Here is a 9,107-nt window from a genome sequence, read left to right as displayed (position 1 = left end):
CTGGTGGACCATTTATAGACTTGCACCAAAAATAGTTACTATATAAACTTGTATTTTCTTGTTTAATATTTACTGTAACTATATTAGCTAGCCAACAGTAATGTCGTATCCTCTCCATAATTTGTTACCAATGAATTTGTTATCATTGTGAGATTTTTTTCTCTAAATTTTTAATTTAAAATCTGTATGTCAATATTTTATGAATCAGATGCCGACAAATATTTGCAAAAAAAAAAAAAAAAAAATGGAGAGTTCCAATCATAACAAGGGGAGATAATTATTTTCTGAATATTTTGAAAATCTTAAGTCAATTTAACAAAACTCAATTTTTGCTAATTGTCTTTGAAAACTGTTTGTATTAATAATTAATTTCCTACCTCATCGTTTATCGTAATTTTTGGATATGTTCATTATTGCGACCAGATAATTGAGCAGATACCATTGGTTTTACTTGAAATGTAATATTTTGAATTTTGTTATTATAATGAAAAAGCACCATGTTTCTCAATTGTCTGCTGTGATTTCATTGGCTAAGCATTTTGATATCTTCCTACAATTTACAAAAACCTGATTGCAGTACGGCAATGATAATATGGTCCATATCTACTATACTAAAGCCATATTACTGTCTATTTGTTTGTTCATATAGGTCATATATGACGTCATAGCATCCATAGCCTTGAGCCCCTGGAAGGGCATAGGCCATCCACAATTTTGTAGATGTTTTCGTAGCGAGGAGTTCTTTTTTCGGAGTGAGAGTGCTGGCCCCACGCCCAACCTTCCCAAAAGTTACATACAGCTCCTTAACCTTCCCATCTGCTGCTGGCCAAGTTCAGAATTGTTTAACTTTGGTGATCTGGTGAAAACCGGTGTGTCAGCGTGATTGTGCCGTACTGACGTTATAACAGATGATATATAATATATATGTGCAGTATACGTCACATATGAGGTCATATGTGATGAGAGCGCATATGATGTCATAGCACAAAGCTTTAAAATGACGGGGGGGGGGGCAAAAATTAAAGCAAAGATTCCCAAGTAATGCAAGGTAGATTATCTTGTTCTATATAAATATCGAATATTTTAACTCTGCCGGGGCTTACCTTGCCTTTGGACTGAGATCAAAGTGTAGTATCTGTTCCGGCAGATATTGCAAGCTATGACTAGCTATGACTAGCAAAGACCAGATGTGGGGGCAACCCCACATGCCTGACCTTTAACCAGCTCCCATTTCCCACCTCTCGGGAGCTGGTCCCCTTTTTACCTTCCCCCTCCCTTCACTCCTCACATTAAAAATTGGCCTTGTGCCTAATTTGCTCGGTGGGGGAGCAAATAAATACCATCTGTTCCGGCAGATGCTGCAAGCTATGACTAGCAAAGACCAGATGTGGGGGCAACCCCACATGCCTGACCTTTAACCAGCTCCCATTTCCCACCTCTCGGGAGCTGGTCCCCTATTTCCCTTCCCCCTCCCTTCACTCCTCACATTAAAAATTGGCCTTGTGCCTAATTTGCTCGGTGGGGGAGCAAATAAATACCATCTGTTCCGGCAGATATCTGTTCCGACAGATGCTGCAAGCTATGACTAGCTATGACTAGCAAAGACCAGATGTGGGGGCAACCCCACATGCCTGACCATTAACCAGCTCCCATTTCCCACCTCTCGGGAGCTGGTCCCCTTTTTCCCTTCCCCCTCCCTTCACTCCTCACATTAAAAATCGGCCTTGTGCCTAATTTGCTCGGTGGGGGAGCAAATAAATACCATCTGTTCCGGCAGATACTGCAGGCAAAGACCATATGTGGGGGAAACCCCACATATAAGACCTTGGTCAATGTAGGGGCAACCCTTCATACCAATTGTCACTATCCAGCTCCCCTACTCCCCAGGGAGTTGGTCCCCATTTCCCCTTCATTCCTTACATTAAAAATTGACATTGTGCCTAATTTTCTCGGTGGAGGAACAAATAAATACTGTCCTATCCAGCTCCCCTACTCCCCGGGGAGTTGGTTCCCATTTCCCCTTCACTCCTCACATTAAAAGTCGGCCTTGTGCCTAATTTGCTCAGTGGGGGAGCAAATAAATACCAACCCCACATATAAGACCTTGGTTAATGTAGGGGCAACCCTTCATACCAATTGTCACTATCCAGCTCCCCTACTCCCCGGGGAGTTGGTCCCCATTTCCCCTTCACTCCTCACATTAAAAGTTGGCCTTGTGCCTAATTTGCTCGGTGGGGCAGCAAATAAATAAGTATCTGTTCTTCAGATGCTACACTTCAATTTCTTGTTCTCTGTCAGTGGAGGAGAAAGAGTCGTTCTTGACTGAGACAATTTTTAATTTTTGTTCCTTTTCTCCACGTTAAAAAACGATCCTGGTGTCTAACTCTGTCCTGTGGTGAGGCATTGTAAATAGGAACTCTATAGAAAATGGCTGGGTCATAAGCGGATAGTGATTGTGCAACTTTTAGCATAGATGTTAACACAAATGAGAACACTAAACTGGATGCTTCATCAATCAGGCTGCTGCTACCAGATCAGGCTGTCTGAAGATATTGGCTTCCTGGGACGAACTGCATCTAACATTGATGCTTTTTGTTTTTCTTCTTTCTTTTGCAAAACTTGATTATGTTCTGAAAAACAAAAACAACAACCCACCTTTTCCCCTTTTCCGTCTTCTTATTTCCCCTTTCTCTTTCTATCTCCCCCCACTTCCTGACTGGTTTCCTAAAATGTACCAAACATTAATACTGTAACCCTTCACCCTCTCCCATTACAAAACTCATTCATGTTCTGCCGGGCAAGGAACAAAAACGGTAACATCCACTATAAAACAACCAAACCAAACCAAACACTACAAACTAGTGATTGAAGATACAAAGAACTTGAAGAATGAAAACCTTCTACAAAATAACTGGATGCAACAGGGAGACTATTTCCAAAATAATTGGATTCGGCATTAAATAACCCGAAAAGGGTTGATATGCCGTAAAACAAAGCAACCAAACCAAGCCATCAATCAGGACCCTTGAGATGAAAAATATGTGCTCCCCTCGTTTCCAACATTTTTTATGAAAGTTGATAATAACACAAAGTTTAATTTGAATCTGCAATTTATTACATGGCAATTAGAAAAAAAATGTGGAAAAATAATAATTTTTATCCGAATTTAAAAGTAAACACCACTTTTAGTGCCCAGTATGATGTAGTGTATCAAATCGTAAAACTATTATCTAAATATCTTCATACAAGGATTTGTACTCTACACCTTATACAACATTTTTTTTTTTTTTTACATGGGAGTCACCACTTATCAAGACCCGAACGCCACTCGAGGATAAGGGTTATTGCGTGTACAGTAATCAATGGGATAATATTGTAGTAATCGTTAGTAATGTAGATTTGATAAATTGGATTACTTAAGGGGGGCGGTTTATCAGGAATTTGTTTATTTTGGACTTGAAGACATCCAAGTTGTAGTCAGGTGGCAAACATAAGAGAGTTCCAAAGGCGTGCACTTCTAAGAAAGAAGCTTTGTTCATGAAATCTACGTGTTGATTTAGGCACGGATAAAGAGTTGGAAAATTATTGACAGTGGTTTCAGCTACACGGGTGTTTTTCGTGAAAGATTGGCGAGGGGGGGGGACCAGAGATTGGAGCTCAGACGAGCACTTGCCATGGAAATAACGATAACATAGCGCATATGAGTGCGTATGAAAATAACAGTAACAGTCAATAGATGGCAAGCAATTATATTAACAGCAGGAGCAGCATTTGAACACATGTACAAATTGACGAGTATGCTTGAGGCTGCATCTGAAGAAAAAGAAAAAAACGGACACCACGGGGTCAAGAAGAAACAAAGTCGGTGCCAAAGGAGATAGATGTGTACAGTGAAGGCGAGAATGGGCCGGCTGTGACTAGCATGTAGTCGGAAGAAAGAGAAACACGCGCCAGGTTAGATGGACATGTGGCAGCAAGAGACTTTTTAAGTGGTGTTGAGTGTTAATAAATGCTTTTCTTAAAAAAAGAAAAGATGCCAATTCGGATTTTTATTTCTTTCTTTCCAGTTTTATCTTTATGAATTAATCAAGTAAAGTTTTATTTTCATGAATTACTAAAGTAAAGTTTTATTTTATGAATTACTGAAGTAAAGTTTTATTTTTATGATATAATCAAGTAAAGTTTTATTTTCATGAATTACTAAAGTAAAGTTTTATTTTATGAATTACTGAAGTAAAGTTTTATTTTATGAATTACTAAAGTTTTATTTTTATAAATTACTAAAGTAAAGTTTTATTTTTATGAATTATTAAAGTAAAGTTTTATTTTTATAAATTATTAAAGTAAAGTTTTATTTTCATGAATTACTAAAGTAAAGTTTTATTTTTATGAATTACTAAAGTAAAGTTTTATTTTATGAATTACTAAAGTAAAGTTTTATTTTTATGAATTTTATTTTTATCAATTACTAAAGTAAATGTTTATTTTATGAATTACTAACGTGAAGGTTTATTTTTTTTATAAATTACTAATGTAAAGTTTAACAGCCACGTTGCACAACACCTAATTCAGATTCCTCTTGTTGGTCATTTTATATGCACCCCCCCCCCAACAAATGCTGTCCTTTTCAAGATAAACCACCCACTACAAATTGTCCTTTTCAGGATAACTTTTACTACAAGGGTCGTCCCAAAAGTAAAGCCTCCTGTGTTTTAACTAAAAAAGTTGAAGAGTTTTCTTCTACAGTCATAATGATTTTCAATATAATTTTGCCAGGAATTCAATGACGTATTTTTGCTTCTGATGCACATCCATGGCAGAGGTTGCTTTCTTAGAATCTCACAACGCCAATGTCTTGTAGAAGTGGATTCCAAAATATGCTAATCAAAATGAGCGGAATTTGAGAAGGGAGAATTTATTATTTTTGAATGTGGAAATGGAAAGATTATGTTATATGTATGTAGTTAATAACCAGTTACGATGGGTGCAATGTAAGTATTGTAGGAAAATGTAGAATTGGTTTCAGTGTCAACTGGTAGCAGTGGGAGGAGTAAATATTTAAAGAGAAAAATAGGGACTCTTTTATCTATAGATGTTGTGATCGTGATGGTGTTGCTCCTAGGATGCAATGTAGCATTTTATTATAGTGACATAATGTGTCTAAAATTGTGTTAAAATTCTACATAAGATAATAGCTTAGATGTAATGAATTAGTATGTAGCGTCTGTTATTGCAAGCCTTTGCAATACTTTTGTCCACAGGGGAATTTCTACAGTCAAAATATTATATAAAAGATAAATAGTAAAACTACATATTAAAAAAAAAATAAGACTAGATTCAAAGATCTATAGGAGCTCACTTTTATCCAAGCTGTATTTATTCCAGTGGGTAATGGCCTTGCTAGGTTGTCCAGTGGATAAAGGTGTAGCAGAAGGAGCAAATATACTTGCGTCTTAAGATTTTGAATATGTTTGTTTAATAATGTCAGTGCTGATTGGTTGTAGCAGTCAATTACTTTTCTGGCTTATCCAATCAAAGATCATCACTCAAGTGAGTTGACCAGGTGACTGAGTTTATAAAAAGTTAAACACATGGCAATTCTCTCTCTTTCCTTCACATGGCATGGGATAAACCCCAACTACTTTCTTGGGATGCAACACAACCCACCCGGGCCTTTGAGCCTGGGGTTCAACTAAAACATGAATATAAACAAGCCAACATGGCTACCTCTGCACACACACAACTTAATGTGATACTAACCCTAACCCTAACCCTAACACATGAACTCTCCTTCTACTACATGACTCTCTGAGCCTTTGACCCCATCCATACCTGCATGCACGTTCCTCCTAATTTCAACACATATCCATGGACTGTCTTTTTCAACAGACCTGTCTAATCCTTTATCAATGTCTCTACACAGAAACTGTTCCCAATATCAACTCTTTTCCTTACAAGTCAAAACTGACGAAAATAATCAAATAAAGTTGTTATCAAATAATCAAACAAAGTTGTTATCAAATAAAACTCTTGTCTTCATTTATATCTAGAAGTGTAAGCCATTTTGAGTTTCAGAACAGTTTCAGATGGTTCGCTGTTACACACAAGTCCTGGGAGGTGACTTGTTTGTAGTAGACAGTTCCACAGAACAAAATATTCTTACCGTGTCGAAACCCGGGAAAAGAACATGTGAAATTGCTCCAGAAAAGGTTTAATATTTATGAAGCAATTCTGGTTTCTGATTGGTTGGTAGCAGAACGTGAATTAATTTGATTCGTCAGTTCTTAGCAGCATCGTTTATAAATAGAATCGTCCAACTGTGTGGGATCATACCCCATTAGTGTTCCAAAATATTGCAACAGTTATTGCATAAGTTCCTGCCATTTTATTCTTAAAAATCAAAGAATTTTAAAAGCAATAGTAAGCTTGTATGTGACCCAAGCTCCAAATTTTTGTGTGAATCCCATCGACTGAATGTAGCGTGAAATTTTCGCAAAATGACACTTCATCTTTCCACCCAATTCTCTACATGTCTGATAGCCATCTTCCTTCAAAAGAACCCTGGGTTTGTCCTCACCTATCTTCAGTGGTCTTCCGGAATGAGGAACATCACTGAGGTCAAAATTACCGTGTATGAATCTGGTAAACCTATCTTGAATAGTTCTCTCAGCTATAGCGTTTTCTCCATATATGGCCCAAATAGCCTTGGTCACTTCACTCGCTTTTTGACCTCGATTAAAGGCGAAAAAGAGGTGTCGAAAATGTGCTTTTTTTTATCTACTTGACAATCCATTTGACGGCTCTGAAAAATGAGAAAAAATTATATGAGCAAAAAAAACGATGACCATTATCTTGCTTTCTAATGATGTATAATAATTTGCTAAATATCAAAATATGCTTTATGAAACGGTGGGAACGTATGCAACAACCTGATACAAAGGCAAGAAACGTCCTTTTTATACGTGCATTGAAGATCTTTGTTAACTTTCTGTAATTCCTCAAGGATCTAGAAGTAGTCCTTCAAGGGTCCATTGAAATTAATATGCCCTGTAACCTGATTGGTCATTGTGTGACCAAATCACCTCACAGAGGTCTGTACCCGTCAACAAGTGGAAATAAATGATTCCAACTGATAAAACTCCTCAAATTCATACTACAAAAATCCATGGTGTAATGGATAAAAGTGCTAGTGATAAGTGACTGTCTTCTGGAGTTAAAGGTTTCAGCCTTTCATACTACAAAAATCCGTGATGTATTTATCATTTTTATCTTGTTCTCACTTGAAACTTGACACTAATATTGTTTCGAATAAATAAACGCTTTAAAATAAGTAAAAAAACACTGACAACATATTCAGATGCGTAGAAGAGTAACTTACCTTTCCGTTGGGAAGATTTATTTGTTACGCATTTGTTTTGTTTTTGTTTTTGTTGTTTTTGTTTATAACTTTTTCGTTTTGTTATCTTGCCTGTAAAATACATAACATTTCATAGAGATTCCTGAGTTCGACAAGACGTACCTGTGTTACGTTGTTGCTCTATAATAAAGGGTTCTGTGTTTGATTATCATAAAGGGAATCGTGTATGAGTGACATGTATTTTCAGAACCTACCTCTGCTTCTTCGATGTTGGACCATCTGGAAATTTCTCATCCTGGAGGGAGACTTGATACCTGTTTTTGGATGAAGATTCAATCACTCCAAGACAAGGAATTAGTTCTATAGTTTTTATTTCACTTTCTCCAGATGTCCTGCAGAAGGTGGAAGTGAAATCGGCCTGTGTGGGTTCTTCTTCTACACACGTCAGCGTTCGTGCCCCCACCCCCCGTGAGGAGGAGGAGGAGACAACGGGAAGCCGTCCGTTGTCTTCTGTGTCCAAATTAAATCTCTACGATTCAGCTAACCTGATCACATGACTCACACGCAATCAAATCAGCTGATCTTTTACTTCCGGCCAACGTGTCTACACTATAACTCACCTCTTCCCCTCTCTCTCTCGCTCTCTCTCTTTCTCTTTCTCTCTCCCTCTCTCTATTCCTTAACACCTGAAAATGTTGGCATTTACATCAACTGAAACGTTGTGAGAATAACACTCAGGATAAATAATGCAAATAATATGAGGATATTATTATCAAAAGGATGAATGGAAAAGCCTATCCATAAACATTGGGTGATATTTGACAACGAAAATTAAGAACTGGTAAAGACTTAGAGTTCAAAGAGTTCAAGAACTGTGCTAGCTTGTGAAGAGAAATTGAGTGCACCTGTTTGTTTCAGTTGGCAAATTGTGCATTTACGTGTGTGCAAATCGAACAGACAGGAAGGTTGTCGTTAATTCGCATTTGAACACTTGCAATTGCATGATGGTTGTTCATTTTAGACTTATTATTTTTAGACAAATCTCATGGGCAAGATTTTGTTGGAGACTTTGTTTTAAGGAATCAACAGTAGATTCTCTACAGTGCAATGAAAATTACAATGTATTGTGGACTAAGTCACTGCAGGGAAACAGGTGAAGCTTCCTTCTGGTAAGTACACTGCGGTGGGGAGGGGTCCCTAACTAGAACAAGCAATCCATCGATTTGATTAAAAATTAGTGCTTTCACAGATTTCGATGACAATAAAAATATGGAATATTTGTTGATCCTCGTTTAATCCCTGACAACGTCGGCTCTTTCTGTGTCACATAGCGTGGATGTGCAGATGCAAATGCATGTGAAATGACGTCACCGCTAGGGACAAATAAAGACATTAAAAAAGAGATCACGTTAAAGACGTGAATAACATTCAAGATCACATGAGAGGCATGAATGAGACTCAAGAAGACGATCACATGGGTGACATCACGGTCGTAACCAATGAGGAAATAAATGTTGTTATTACAAAGAGAAAGCAAGTTGAAGTTCTTTTTTATTTTTTGTTTCCTTTGCAAAACTGGGAGCATGCCTTTTCCATAAACGTTGGCAGGATCTTAGCAAATACTTGTCTTATGGTGGCAATCAGGCTAACTTTGGTGTTGTGGGAGGTCATGTTGGTGATGTTCTCGACATATGACCAAACTAAATACTCTAGTGGGTTCAGGTTGGGGGAGAAGGAGGGGGGCAGTGAG

This window comes from Euprymna scolopes, chromosome 38 (genome assembly GCF_053919585.1).
Source record: "Euprymna scolopes isolate OS-2025 chromosome 38, ASM5391958v1, whole genome shotgun sequence".
In the NCBI taxonomy this organism is placed as follows: Eukaryota; Metazoa; Mollusca; class Cephalopoda; order Sepiida; family Sepiolidae; genus Euprymna; species Euprymna scolopes.
Note: the sequence above shows the minus strand (reverse complement) of the source record.